General features: G+C 40.0%; 1 protein-coding gene across 5 annotated transcripts in view; it reads right to left on the reverse strand.

The window, feature by feature from the left end:
• LOC136885035 (zinc finger MYM-type protein 1) overlaps window positions 1-15,533 on the reverse strand; it is a 48,833-nt gene that overhangs the window by 5,702 nt on the left and 27,598 nt on the right. For all 5 annotated transcript variants that reach the window (XR_011018917.1, XM_068230105.1, XM_068230107.1 and 2 more), the window contains 2 exons: window positions 13,776-13,817; window positions 5,428-5,487 (listed from right to left, as the gene is read on the reverse strand). The gene's annotated coding sequence lies outside the window, so the exon portion shown is untranslated. The remainder of the gene's footprint in view (window positions 1-5,427; window positions 5,488-13,775; window positions 13,818-15,533) is intronic.

The raw sequence follows: 15,533 nt of genomic DNA on the forward strand, positions 1-15,533 counted from the left end.
ACAAAACCTCGGTAATATTGCTTCATTTCATTCCGTCATACCACTCCATAATAACATTGAAATTTCGACACCTCTCCAACAACATATTTCTTCGACCCTTCTGCACCAACAAACCAAAATTTACAAAATGATCCTCAATCATCAATACCACCTCCTAACTCCTACGAATTCAGCCGTAAATAAACCATCTCAATACCAAACCATACATCACCTCATAGCCACATTTCCAACACCTCCTTTCCATATATACCACTTCTACTTCTCCGACAATTACACTCACCTTCTGCTTTCCACTATCTTATATCACCACTTCCAACTTCTCTAATTTCAATCTATTTAACAGACATATCACATATCATAACTTAATCAATTTACCATACACTCATACTCCTCCTATTACCCATCATAATTACCTACCGAAAACTCCATCTTCCACCAAACCAAAATTTACAAATAGCCAAATTACATTACTACAACTTCATACTTTTCCAACACCACATTTCAACATCATCACGAGTACACCCCCACTTCTCCATACCTTTCCAACACCACATTTCCACATTTACCACCTCTACTTCCAACACCACATTTCAGCCCTAGCACACACTCGTCATCACAACATTTAATAACTTACTTACTCGCTATATTACAAACAAACCAAAAATTTCAAACACCAATACAATATACCACCTCCCAACTCCCACGCAATCATCCGTAAATAAACCATCTCAATACACATAATAGCAAACCATACATCACCTAATCATAAATACTAGGCTATCAGCCCTAACACACACTCGTCTGCCATCACTCCGCATTTATACCAGTCACCAATACAATACAAAATGATAATAAACTCACCTGTTTCCAGCTCCAAAAATTAAATAGCCATCAACACCACATTTCAACCCTATAACATAGCATAACTTAAATACTAAGCCTTCAATACTTCCAACACTACACTTCACCCTCTTATACCACCATTTCTCCCACACCACATTTAAACTCTGTAACATATCATAATTTGCTCAATTTGCCATACACTCATATTCATCCTATTACCCATCATAATTACCTCCCGAAAACTCCATCTTCCACCGAACCCAAATTTACCAATAGCCAAATTACAACACTTATCCAACACCACATTTATCATCACTCCTCCAGCTCCAAATAACAACAAACTGCCATCCACCATATTATACCACCACTTCTCCAACACCATCTTTCAACCCTTTAACATATCATAACTTGTATACCACTTCTCCATCACAACATTTCAGCCTCCACGCCCTTAATTACTTACTTACTCACTATATTATTGTTTTTTACTACTTTTAACCTAGCTCTCATCATATTGTCCGTATATCTTCTATCTCTCCCTATGCTCAAACTCAAATTCTGTGCGAGGTACTCATAGGTTAACTTTGGTCTTACTTTTATACCCTGATCTTGTCTAACTACACCACTACACCCAGCTCTCTCGGCTTCTTGTTGCTCGTTCTCCTTTCCCTCAATACCCCTTTGTTCTTCAGCCTCTCTCCTGCATTGTCCGTCCACTGCTCTTTCCTTACCGTTGTTCGTACTTCCACTTAGCACCTCGCTCTGTCTCTCTTGACACTTTTCAGAACTACTTCCTATAATTACACTTACACTGTTACTTCTTGTATTTTGCCTATTCTCTCCACTACTCGCTGCACTGCTCCCTCCTTCAGCCCGCTTTGCCTTCATCTCTAAGTCCATACTAATACTGATATCACTCCTCACTTTCCTACCTTTCGTTGCACTACTCACTTTTTCTTCGTCTTCTTTTATCCTCCTGTCTAAGTCAATCAGTCCATTTACAGCCCAAATTTTCTTCCAATTTCTGCCTGCTACCACTAGCTCTTGCCCTTTAATAGTCGCTCTCAAACCTTGATTTATTGCACGAAACTTATGTTTTCTAAGTATTTTCTCGTTCCTAATCGTCTCCCATCCAACGTCTCTCTTGATCCATATTTTCTCTCTCTGCATGTTACTCGCATTTCTTACCACAGCATCAGCCATCAACGTAGAAAACAGTTCTAGTTTGATAGGCCTTTTGCCCCTAATTTTTCCCACCCTCTGTACATCATCTATATCTACTTCACTAAAATTAAGTTTCAACTTCCCCTGTATTAAATCCACAACTTTGTAAGTTGTCAGTACTTTGTCTTCTCTCAACTCTTCAGGCACACCATAGATAAATAAGCACTTCTTTCTTCGATGTAAAGTATTTGCTTCCACTTCTATTTTCAGCTTCAAGTTTTCCTTTTCTATTCGTCCTATTTCCTCCCTTAATGCTGCCACTTCTCCGGTGTTATGTCTCACTTGTACTGTTATGCCTTCCGTTTTCTCTCTTAACCATACCTCCATTCTTTCAAATTCCCTGGTTTGTTCCTTAATCATATTTTTAATTTGCTCAAAAGGGCCAACTTCTTCCACCGCCTCTTTTACAGCTCTTTTGAATGCGTCCATATTTTCCCTTTCTTCATTTCTACTAGGGGTCGGGCCTGGGTTCAATTCGACCCCCCCAATACATAGCAAAATTAAAATCACCGCCGCTGATAGCAATAATTCACCTTTTCTCTCCAAATCCATATAACACCTTCCTAATTTCATTTCTTCTTTCTTCATTCTTCTCTGCCATCCTCCTACCGTCGCCCTGTACTGCTCTATACTAATCATAGTCGGCACACTTCTCCACAACCTTCCAGCTCTCGGCACTTTCACCCACACCTCCCACTCCCAGGACCCTCCGCTCAACGCGACCTCACTCGTCCGTGGCTTAGGCAAGACTGAACTATTTTTAATAGTATACAATGGTGGAGAAAAACTGCATTTGACCATACAGGAAATCTGAAATCTCTCCATATCAGCTGTACTGAAAAAAAACTGTATACCTGCATCAATTACATACTTTCACCTTCTAGACCAGGGATGGCGAACCTTTTCCAAAAAGTGTGCCATTTTAAGTCTGGTTTATTATTCTCAACTGTTGACTGTGCCACTTACTATTTTCCATTAAGGAATGTCTACAGCCTAGAACATCCCCACCCCACCCCCGCGTCTTCCTTTCTAAATTTCCCATTATGTTTCATAATACTCGTATGTTATTTATTTACCGATTAATTTATTTATTAGATATCTTGTAAACGCATTTGATTGCATGTTCTGTAGTCGTATCTTGCAAATACTGAAGAAAAAACATTTTTACGTAAGTTTCGAGAATACCTAATATGATTTTGTAAAAAGATAAGCTCCCACTAACACACTTCATCATTAAATATTATCACCGGGCGAGTTGACCGCGCGGTCAGGTGTGCGCGGCTGTGAGTTAGTGGGTTCGAACCCCATTGTCGGCAGCCCTGAAGATGGTTTTCCGTGGTTTCCCATTTTCACATCAGGTAAATTCTGAGGCCATACCGCAATTAAGGCCACGGCGGTTTCCTTCACAGTCGTAAGCCTTTCCTGTCCCATCACCGCCATAAGACCTATCTGTGTCGGTGCGACGTAAAGCAAATTATTTAATAAATTAGATACCTATATATTATGTTCATGTGGCGTGCCATCGAAATCGTGTTCGCGTGTCACTTAGTGACACGCATGGCATAGGTTCGCCATCTCTGTTCTAGACAGTAACAGTAATAATAAAAAAACACATCATCCAACTCCCACCATGTTGGGAAATAAGAATTGAGGACTTTCATATTTATCACATTTTTCGTAAACATCCAAATACCTCTCCAAGTATCTGCTCTGTTCAAAGCATGTACATAGAAGTTACTGGGAACCACAATTCCCATCATTTATATTGCGCACGTTTTACCGTACACATATTCACCATTTAGATTTTCAGAGCTATGGCAAATGCCGATCGCAGACTTGGAAATAGTGGTCAACGGTCATGGAGATGTTAAAGCTTAGAGCAATGATGTGTGTAGCCATGTAATTGCTTTAAATAAAAGTGCACTTAATGTATATTACCAATGCTGGAGGGTGGGGGGTGATCCTTTCTCAGAAACAGCTCGGAAACAGCTGACTTTATCATACCTGCCAACTTTTAGAAATAAAAAATAGGAAGATATGCATACACATTTACAGTTACAATACGACTGAGCACTAAATTTATAATCTTAAACTTAGAAAACTTAAAAATAGTTACAAGAAAACGTAACAATCACGGAAGCAAATCCTTAGTTTCTTTTATTTCACTGTAAAATGAAAGGAAATTCAATTTCATAAGTTTTTGGCCATATTGTGGAGAAAATCCCAGAAAGTGTCTCCGAGACAACTCTCTGGAATACATTCAAGTCAAAACATACAACTTTGATAGGGTGAAAAGCACAGAACCGTGAAAAAAAAAAACCACGCGGACAACTTCAACGAAACTACGCAGAGAAACGATGTTAACAGCGTATTAACCACACAATAACAAAGTAACTCATTCTTTCGTCCTGATCAACGGAGTCGCTAGCGTATGCCAGCCTCTCTCGCTTGTAGGACTATTTCCGTCCAGAACTCCCAGCTGTAAACTACACACGCTGCTGTAAAGTGCGGAAAACACGGTACAATCACCAAATAAACCATCAAATAAATATGCTTGAAAAATTACACAAGCACATAATTTTCCTAGGGGAAGAGTACTGACCGCACTTGGGGTTATATTGGTCAAAAATAGGAAGTAAAAATAAATCAGAAAACCGGAAGAGTTAAAAAACTGAAAGTTACCGAGTAAATAGTTTAGTTCAGGATTCAAACATATTTGCCTCGCCTCCACTATCACAAAAACTAAGAAGATTTCAGTACCCACTTCACCCAGGAAAAGAAGGGACAAAGTTAGTCAAAAGGCTTGCATAATCTCAGTTCTAACATTCATCACAACCAATATGACAGCTATTGGCAGAGCTGCAGAGGATCCAACCAGCCTTCGGGCTGAAGACCAAACATACAACAGGAATAAGTAAATCATCACCGATTGTGCAAGTCCAAGACATTCATTATATAACGGTATCTTTGAGAAAAGGATGAAAAGATGCCCAACCTTTTGGCATCAAAATCAGCTTGGCAGTTATAATAAAAATAGCATAAATCAACCAACACCCGAGAATGACAGCGCTAACAATCGAAGGATCTAAGGAATAATTTGCACCTTACAAGTGCTGAGTTACCAACTTATACTTAAACCGTACCGCGGACTTTCATTGCAATGAAAAATGCACAAGCAGTCGTAACTTCTCACACTAGAGACATGCTTCATAAAATTCATCATATCTTTAAAAGAGTGATTTGATAGTATCAAATTACTTAAGAACAAAACAAGTCATTACGTTATTAATTGAAGGTGGTTCTAGTTTTAATCTTACACTAGTTTCGACAGACCTTGTTATATATAAGCAAAAAAATTACCAGATCAATGATGCACAAGCAGCCCCAGCAGAAGTTTCATCCTCTGGTAGCATCAAAGGCCTGAAAAACACAGGTTTTAGTCAACACAAACAATGAAAAACAGAAAATTACTTTTATGAAATTATGTAAAGATGTAACCTACACTTGTTTCATAAAAAATTACAATGACTAAGATCTACTTGATCACACGTGAAGAAATTAAGATTTTCCTTCCTTTGTCGAGTAGTACAACACATTTAGAAAAAAAAACAACACCTGCTTTCTGGGTAATGACTGCAAATTGTTTAGTAAGTGTGCCACTTATGCTAATGTACAGTAGGTGTACCAGTTCAGAAATTGTGAAAAAACATGAAATGGGCTTGTATAAGTGCAAAAAATGGATTTTTAAAATGGAAAAACCTTGAAACAGTGCTTCGTTTTGTTTCTTAGCAGCTCCAAAATGCTGATCAAATTAAACTGAGAACCACCGCTTTTAACATTTTCACTGCCAACTTTTGATGACTAGGCAAACCCTCTGGGCCGGGCTTCTCTTTTCAACAATTTGAAGACTGTCACCCCATGCGGGGTGACGGACCCTCATACAAAATATAGTATGTCACCCCTCATGGGGTGACACTGTAGTGTGTCCAGGCCTCTCAAATTCAGGCTGTCGCACGAAACTAGCGCTACCATTCGCTGTTGTATTGCATTGCTTGTTCACGTAAGGTGTTCATAGAGTGCAGTGCAGTGTGAATTCCTTTCTCAGCATGCTGTGCATTGCGCAACAGGCAGTGGAATTTCTCTGACATTTGTCACCCCACGGGGTGACATACGCAACCATCAGAATACAGTTATTAATGGCAAGGAAAATAATGTGGATTGGAGTTTATTATTGCTTTATTTTTACATACTGGTTGAGACTTAGCACTCAGATGAAATTGTAAACCGGGGCTACGTGTAAATAAATACAATGTTTCTGCAAACGTGAGAATGTTCCCCAGTAATTGGCACTGGCTGGTGATTTGGTTGAATCATTGCCCGATGCAGCTCCGGAATCTTTGCTAGTGTCCTCACTATACGAACTACTGTCGAATTCTGACTCGGAAAAGGTGGCATCACATTGCAAATCCTAAATGTCAACATCTCCTGATTCAGCATTCGAACCCTTTTCAAGTTCTATCTGTATCGGTAATCATGACTTACTCAAAACAGAAACACATAACATCAATTAAATTCCTGTCACAAAACTGTCAATTACAAGGAACTCGTTGAAAGGCGCGTAAATCAACAGCTCACAACACAGACCAGTGTTCCACAACAACAAAGGTAAAAAGGCTGTCACCCCTGTAGGGGTGACATGCGCTTTTTCTGTTCCATAGTCAACCTGATAACCATGTCACCCCAATGGGGGGACACAAAAATAGTAACTTTGAACATGAATTATGTCTTTGATTATCATCTATGAATGAAATTACGAACATCCATAGCCGACAACAACCTGAAAAAAGTATATCGCATTTCAGCAGTTTACCACAAAAAAAGCAAATGTACACGTCGACGCTAAAGTGATAAACCTGTGAGTGGTCGCTATGGGATTTCCTCTCATTCTGTATTGTGAGTTTACTTCTCAGTCACGCAAGGGAGGTGACATTTCCCTCTTCTAGCTGAATTGACACATTTGAAGGGTAGGCATTCACTCCTCTACTTGGAACTAAGATTTGTATGAGATAGTGCGCCTTGTATCAGAGGTTCTCCCACCGCACAACCTGTGACAGTGTTATGAAGTTGAAGGAACTTTCTCCTGCTACAGGCATTAGTATTTGAATGAAGTCGCACGCAAAATGTTCTCCATTTGCAGTTACTGATAAACGAGTTCAAAAATTGTGAGTTGAGGAAGAATACTGGGTAGTGACATTACAAACTCCAGCTAACTCAAATGTTAGAAAGAAGACCTGTTGTACTTTAATCTTACGTTCGTATTGTGACTGTTAGAAACTACTACAACCTGTGACAAAGTTCGGTGAATAGTCCTGTACTATCAACATAGATGAACAATGTACGACAGTGTCCTTACTGTCCTTCGAAATAGTCCCCTCCAATAACCATACTCTGCTGAGATCGGTGATACATATCCTGGAAACTTTGCAAGAAGGCTACCTTTGGGATGGTGTTCAAAAGCCTCGTCATGTTTCATTGGTGGTCAGGAATATCGTCCAATCTCTTTCCTTTCAAAGAGAATTTGAGTCGTGGTCATAAGAAGAAGTCCGGTGGATTGAGATCTGGCGAGTTTGAGGGATGTTCAAGCTGCACCAACCCCTTTTTTGCCACGAACTGTTTGACGATGTTGGCTGTGTGTGGGCGAGCGTTGTCATGGACAAAAACCCATTAACCTTGTGCGTAATGGGGTCGTAACCTGCATAGACGTTTCATGAAACGGGACAAAATTTTAATGTACTGTGCAGCGTTCAACGTCGTTCCCTCAGGTAGAAATTCCTTGTGGATAATGCTATGACTTATCGAAAATAGTGATGAGCATCATTTTGATGCATGACTTTTTGGTTCTGACCTTTTTCCGACTAAGGGATCCTGGAGAATGCCATTCCATGCTTTGCCGTTTCGTTTCACGGCCGTACCCGAGACACCAGGTTTCGTCCTCAGCGACAACACAGTTCAAGAAATTTGGTGTCTCATCCGCTGTTGACAAAATCCTGTTAAGCTTCTAAACGTGCCAGCTTATGATCGTCAGTCAAGTGATTTAGCACAACACTAGAACATTTTCCTCTTCCCTAACTTCTGGGTTACGATTTGTCACATGGATTTGCGGTTCATCTGCAGTTCATCCACTATCATGTGCACAGATAATCGCTTATCGTTTGTAATTAATGTCCTCACCTTCTCAGCTGACGGTTGCCGGCCTTACGCTACAAGGGTTGTCAAACACTTTCCCGGCCTCCTCGAAAACAGGCGAACCACTCATATACCCACTTCAAGAACAGGGCTTGAACTTCATGAACACGTACCAGCATCGCATGTGTTTCTTTCGGTGTCTTGCCATGCTTAAAACAAAACTGTACATTGATCTTTTGGTCGTTAATGTTCCTGTTCGCAGTTCAGAACCGACGCACTGAACACGTACTGTGTCAAACAGGTCTTACATGGCAGACATACAATGCACAACTGAACAACATTGAGAGCAGGTGTTCAAAACCTGCTACTACGCAGGTGCAGCGTTGTGTGTAGCCAGTGTTGCCAGATCGAAAGTTCTGACTTCATTCACCGAAATTTATTGTCCCAGGCTTTATATTAATATCAATGTTACTGGTTGTATGTAACAAATAACTACTTTTTACGGTATTCGCAGGTGTCGAGGTGCTAGACTTTTGTCCCACAGTTCTGTACATGCCAGTAAATCTACGGCTGACGTATCTGACCACCTTCAAATACCACCGCACTGAGCCAGGATCAAACCTGCCAACTTCGGCGCACAGAGCAGTGCCCTAACTGAGCCAGTCAACCCACCACTCTTGCGAACATTATGTACTGACATGTGACTGAACTAATTTCCAATGAATAGCAATTTGTTCCTGCAATATACGTCTAATCATTTCATCTTTTAAGGTATCTAATATGAGTAACGCAGACTTTGCGTCTCTAATTTATTTCATTATTACACCTTGAAAAACTGTGGAAGATATATTTACTTTAAATAAAGTTTAATGTGAAAGAACATCTCATGTGCAACCACTCGTGGGTTAAGGAAGAAGTACTGTCACAGATAACTTTCTTACTGGTATTAATGAAATGTATATGATCCCATTAGCCCCAAAGCTCAATACGGGATCGGGGATGAAGCGAGATTATGTTTTACAGCATATTTATGACCGTATATCCTTCCTGATGCAAATCCCAGTTGAGAAGATAATGAATATGAAATGAATGAAACTGGGTAAAGAAGTGGAAGGAATCTGCTGTGGCTGATCAATAAGAACTGTCCCAGCATGTAGTGCGAGTAAAAAAAAAAAACTACAAAAAGGAATGATCAGATAAGCTTTATTTCCAGAACACCCAAGTACAAATTGCCTCTTTCATTACTTTGAGGGTAGTGATTATACAACTTCTGACAACTTATCCGAAGAATGAATGCTCCAGTCTGAAAATTAAGAGTTGAAAAGCTAACTAGGTGACAATAGTACTTCCAAACTAAAGCAATTTCGAGGTGAAACAGGGAAGAAATATGTGGCCAATATCGGAAGAACGATGTTGGAAGGCGCAGCAAAAGAACTTACGTAATTTCCATACCTGTAACTTCCAAATATGCCAACTTGCTCAATAAATCACGTGTAACAAACTAATTCCATTGTTAAAAGGATTCTCAAAGCACTATCTCATTAGCAGTCCTTCAACCTTTCAAATGGAAGCGAATGAAGCTGCAAGGAAATGCAGGGCAGGGTTGTAGCCGACAAGACTTTTGAAATATTTGTTATGACAACTTTGTACTTTAGCAGATCAGTGGAGGCGGGCAGCGTGGTTTCCCCATGGCAAGTGTTGACAGTGAGAGGGGGTTCTTACCATATTCAAGTAATGCGACAGTGCCCCAAATAACATTGTCCTCAAAATGTTCCTTGGACATAAGTGTAAAGCCTTGAGTTTGTTAAACGTACAAGAAGAAATGTGCAAGTCACTCTTTCAGGCCTCTATAAAACATTTCATCACGAACGTACGGTTGTCTTATAGTATGGTGCCTTTTTCTTTTAAAAATGATGAAAGAAAAATTTTGGGTCAATTATTGAACATGCAAGTCATTTGCATTATCTCTAAACACAGTGAGAGTACCAAGTGCATTATAATATTAAGAGCACAGAAGTTACAATTCTTAGTCCAAGAACCAGAATCACGTAAGGAATGAAGTCTAATCAATATGAATCTGCAAGCTGTTCAGAAACATGCCTCAAAAGTTTGAAATTAACCCTGACGCTGTAAGGTGTGAATCAAAATGATTTCATTAACTAAGTAACATTGCAATTTGTGAAGATTCCAACTCAGAATTAATCCTCAATCACAGTGGATCTGATTGACTGGGGTAGTTTGGTATTCATCATAGACAGAATCTTCACCTACAGTGGAACCTCAATCATTCCCAGAACTACCATTCCTAATTTTGTTCTAAGAACATAGCCAATACAACCTGGGTTAAATTTTCTTTCTTCATTGTACAATTTCTTCCACATCTATCCTTCATAAATTCCAGTCACAAAGAACTCTAAAAACTCACATTGAACATCACGTCAATAAACACACTTGCCTGTTCAGTCTCACTCAACACTATCTGATGTAATATCGAGGCACAGTGAGAACGTCCGAGAAACGCTATGCTGTATGACTAACTGGTGTAGACCGCACAAGCCGCTCCATTATTTTTGCTCAAGCTTCAAAGCTGCAGCATCCAAGGCAAGCAAAGCCAGAGTTGTAGCCTACCTTTTGACAGTACATTTCACTTCGGGTATACACATGCCGTGTACTAATTCAAGTGTATTTTTGAATTTCCCCGTAATTAAAAATGTGACCTTTAAAACAAGTCAATTATTGGGTAAGTTAAGAGAGATCCTTCTAAAAAGGCATACATCGCTAGAAACGACTGGTTTTAGCACCATTCATTCACATCCTAAAGGCAAGGCCTTGACGCTGCAACAACATTTGCCTCTTCTCTGGTAAGCGTTTCAGATCAACATTTTTTTCAAATTCAGCCTGTCTACCACACAATCCAGATACTTCTTCCTCGGCCTTCAGGCCCGCTCACACTTACCGGCAGGGAGACTCAGAGAGAAACTTCCGAGAAGAATTTCTTCTGAGTGCGCTCATACCTATAGGAAGCGGCCCTCGTCATTTGGACAGCTGATTGTCAAAACATGTCTCGCAGTTGTGTGTGAAGCGTTGGTTCACGTGTCTGCTCTTAGCTCTCTTGGTAATGAAATGGCGTACGGCTTTTTGTGCCGGGGTGTGTCAGACGACTGCAGCTCATCAAGAGCAGGTGTTTTGACAGCCGTAGGCGACTTGCGCATCGTGAAGATGAAATGATGAACAGAACACATACGCCCAGCCTCTGTGCCAGCGAAATAACCAATGATGGTTAAAATTCCCAACCCTGCCGGGAATCAAACCCAGGACCCCTGTGACCAAAGGTCAGCACGCTACCCATTTAGCCCTGGAGCCGAACACACTTGGTTGAAGCTGCTGAAAGGGAAGAACAAAGGACGGCTTTAATTGACGTAGAAATTTAAATGGTGAATTGTCTAGTTTGTTTCAACCGTTGTTACGCCCTCATGATAAATTCAAAGTGTATTTTTGAATGAGCAATGTGAAATTTCAACTGCTAATTAAATGGTATTGCTATACAACTGATGGCATTTATCATAGAAAAGTGTACTTTACAAATAAACGAATAACTTATCCGCAGCCCATTTTCAACACAGCCCAGAGGAAGCAAACGCTATGTACGGTATGGACTAAACGCAATTTAAAAACACCCAAATACTACACGAATGCTACTGAAATAAAATTCCAGCGGGAGAAGCGGAAGAAATATTCTCGCCAAGCAACTTCCCCTTCTTCGGCGGGGCGCGTTTCCTCTCCAGTAGGTGCAAGTGTGAGCCATCACTTCTATTACGCAGCGAAAGAATATTTTTCTGCCTTCACGCCACGTCTCACTTCCACTAGGTGTGAGGGGGGCCTTTACTCTTACTTTCTTACCCATCAACATTAAATTCCACAAGAAACAAAAGGAAAATATGTGATGAAATAGAAAAACCTAGAATATTGAAACTAAAGACTGGGAAACAATCTAAATACACTGAATTGGAGGTTGTACTCTGCCCAGTATCAACACGTCCGAGCATCAGCCATGCCTGTGGACAGCAGCATCGCAGGAGAGAAAATCCCGAAGGTCATGGAAAGAATTATCAAGAATTTCCAACAGATTGATCTCCTGCATGGAGCATTACAGGCTAGTGTAAGAAGCCAGCAGATGAGAACACTGCTATAGATACATCATGTACTGAACTGTGGTTCGAAAAGCTGCCGGTGCTGCTCAAGGAATAATGAACCCCATATTTGTAACTTACATGAAAGGCGACTTAACACTTGTCTGCTGGCCGTATACCAAGTCAGAGGGGAGTCGTATCATGGCAAAGGAGTGAAATATCGCATGACTGCTGCCGTGCTAAAACAGTGACCAATTCAGTAAGTGTGGGCCTATTGTTATAAGAAGTTTCAGAAATATAGGCGTTTCAAAAACACTTAGAAGTCAGCAGATCAATAATTTTGTAAATCAAAGCTTGGGCGACCAGGTATTATCGTAGATTTCTTTGCGGGCTGGATGCTTCCGTTGGAACTCTAGGAGAGACTACTGTGCTGTCCATCCAAAAGACCGTACATTCCTTCGTAACTAAGATCCCCCAATCCACAAATATCACTAGTGTTGTGCAACCATTAGAAAACATTTCAAGCAGTCATGAGTAAAAGGTAGTGCCAAGAGCACACAATTCATAACTTCTGCCTGGTATCAGATCTGACGTGATAACTATTTCGGGAAGTACAGCTACAATAATAGTGTTGAATACAATGACTGATGAAGGACCTGTGTGTGCTGTTTGGGGAAATCTGGGCATGAACAGCTAACTTCTATATGTATGCAGCGAGAGTTGAGTGGCAATATCACAGTGTCAACTTAAAAATATGCGTGAAGGAACAGCTAGCGAGACGAGGGCAAACCACCGCCAAACTCTCCCGAAGCACCGAGCTTACATTTACGCTCCTGATTCCGACGGCAGCCAGCAGCCATTTTGAATACTAAAAATTCCGCATGAAAACAAACGTCTATTAGGAAGATTCTCACAAGATGTAAAAAGGAAGTACTGTAAAGACTGTTACAAGATGGGCAACTATAAGTCTTGCTGTTATATTACGTATCACATTCATTATATGAATCTGTGTGTGATCTTGCAATTACTTTGTTAACTGGGGTTTCCCTACAACCAGTTTTACCACATCTGTAGTTTTTTCACAATCCTGCCAAAATCTATGAAGAGGTTCCGCAGTAACACCACATGGCTTCAACATTAATTTCAACATTCAGTTTTACTCCACAAAGGTATCTCAAGAAGAGCAAATCTATGGCAGGTTTTCACTCAGGTAACACCAAAAGAACTGCCAGACACTTAACATGCTGACACTAAGACAAGGAGAGCCCTACCAAAATCTGGACAAGGTGTGAAACATGATCTTGAGACCAGGAAGCAAACACACTTCTCATAAATACACAAAGGGAGCTTACTACACACAGACCTTATTAGTAACAACTGAATATCACTTACCAGGAAGTCTCTTCCACAATCTGAAGCCCTCAGACCAGCAACCTGAAAGGAAAAAGCTTATATCAAACCAGGACACTAGGTCTCTTTCCCTTCCTAAAATTGGGAAATGTCTTCAGAACAAATTATCTTCATGTAGCATCAGATATATGCTTGTCTAATTATGATTCATCACAAGGAATAAGTTAATACTTAGGCACTTCAATTATATTTAAGAAGAGCACACAAAGAAGCTATGTGCAGAACTGCTCACTTCCCCTCGCGTATACAGGTATGTAGGTATATAAGCATATAAGTATAAATGTCATGCAAAGTTGCTCAGAAATAAGACAATATTTCATAGATAAATATACTCCCAGCAGAAGGGACCAAACACCAAAATAAAGCAATTATACGTTTTATAAAATCCCCTATAGAAGAGTACATGTTAGTCTGCAGTTATGTCAACATCTAACAATTACGAAAAAGATTTTACTCACCTTTACAGTGCAAAAACATGCCAACCCTCATTAGCAAAAAATCAAGATTGTCAATGAGACATCACAAGGTATTCCAATGAACCACTAATAAACTCGTCCTCCCATTTACCACATTTTAGGATTGTTTTTTGTAATCCTAGATACAGAAGAATCTCATGATTACCCTAACTTCAAAAAAAAAGACATTTTAGTCAGACTTAGCATTTTGTATGTTTTATTTAAGAGATAGTAAAAAGAGGTATTAAGCCTGGATTAAATTCCAAACCTCTTTGCAATGTTCATATAGTATGAGGGCATTAGGACTGTTCATGGAGACTGATCCATTTGATAGGGACATAAATCTCTGAGCAGACCCCCTGGTGCTGTTTAAGAAGTGTAGCACCAGGATTTACTCTCTCCCTTCCTGCCATCATGTCATGTTATTCATTTCATCATTACCTCCTCTGAAAAGGACGACGTCAGGATGTAAAAAACTTGCAAAGATTCATCTTGCGTCAAACCAGACCCCGTAGTTACCTCGGCTACAAATGATGTTCTTCTAATATTAAAAAATTTGATCACTCAGGGAAAATTCAGGTGGATAAATACTTAGCCACTGACCTATAAAAGATTAAAAAGGCTTCACTTAATATCAGGAGGAAAATGGTTTATGCTGTGAGGAAAGAAATCTAAGTTCCACAACCATAAAATTACTTTCATGCTTTTGTTCAAAATGCACAATACTGGAAATGATTCAATCATTATCAGAAGACTTAGAAGCATCAATAAGCTGAATATGCACTATTGCAACTGCTCAGCTTGGGGCATGCCTCAATGGAAGCAGAGAAGCCTGTCAGTGGATGGACATTCAACTTGCAGATGCAACTCCACCTGAAGAGGCTATTTTGACATCTGCATATTGCACTTGCAGCTTGGCGAGGATGGTGGTGAATATATCCAAAGATGTGACCTCAATCCCCATCACAGAAAAATGAAGTACCAAAAGAAAAAAAAAGTGGCTGCATTTGCTTCAGAGTGAATTTTGTGTGCTCTCTGCTTTTGGTGTACTGACGACACTACATTTAACCACTAAATACTGTTGGGCATTGCATATGATTTCTATCTTTAATCAGAACCAAATGACCACCAACCAAGGCTTCAATCATCTTCCACCATTACCATTCATGCAACACTTGACACTGTAGACCTACAAATAGCAAAGTAGTTCATACCATGAAACCTGCATAACTGTAGAGAAGATACATTAATGCATGTCTCTCCCAGTCTCATGCGTACTGTTGTC

The sequence above is a fragment of the Anabrus simplex genome, chromosome 13 (assembly GCF_040414725.1).
Source record: "Anabrus simplex isolate iqAnaSimp1 chromosome 13, ASM4041472v1, whole genome shotgun sequence".
NCBI lineage: Eukaryota > Metazoa > Arthropoda > Insecta > Orthoptera > Tettigoniidae > Anabrus > Anabrus simplex.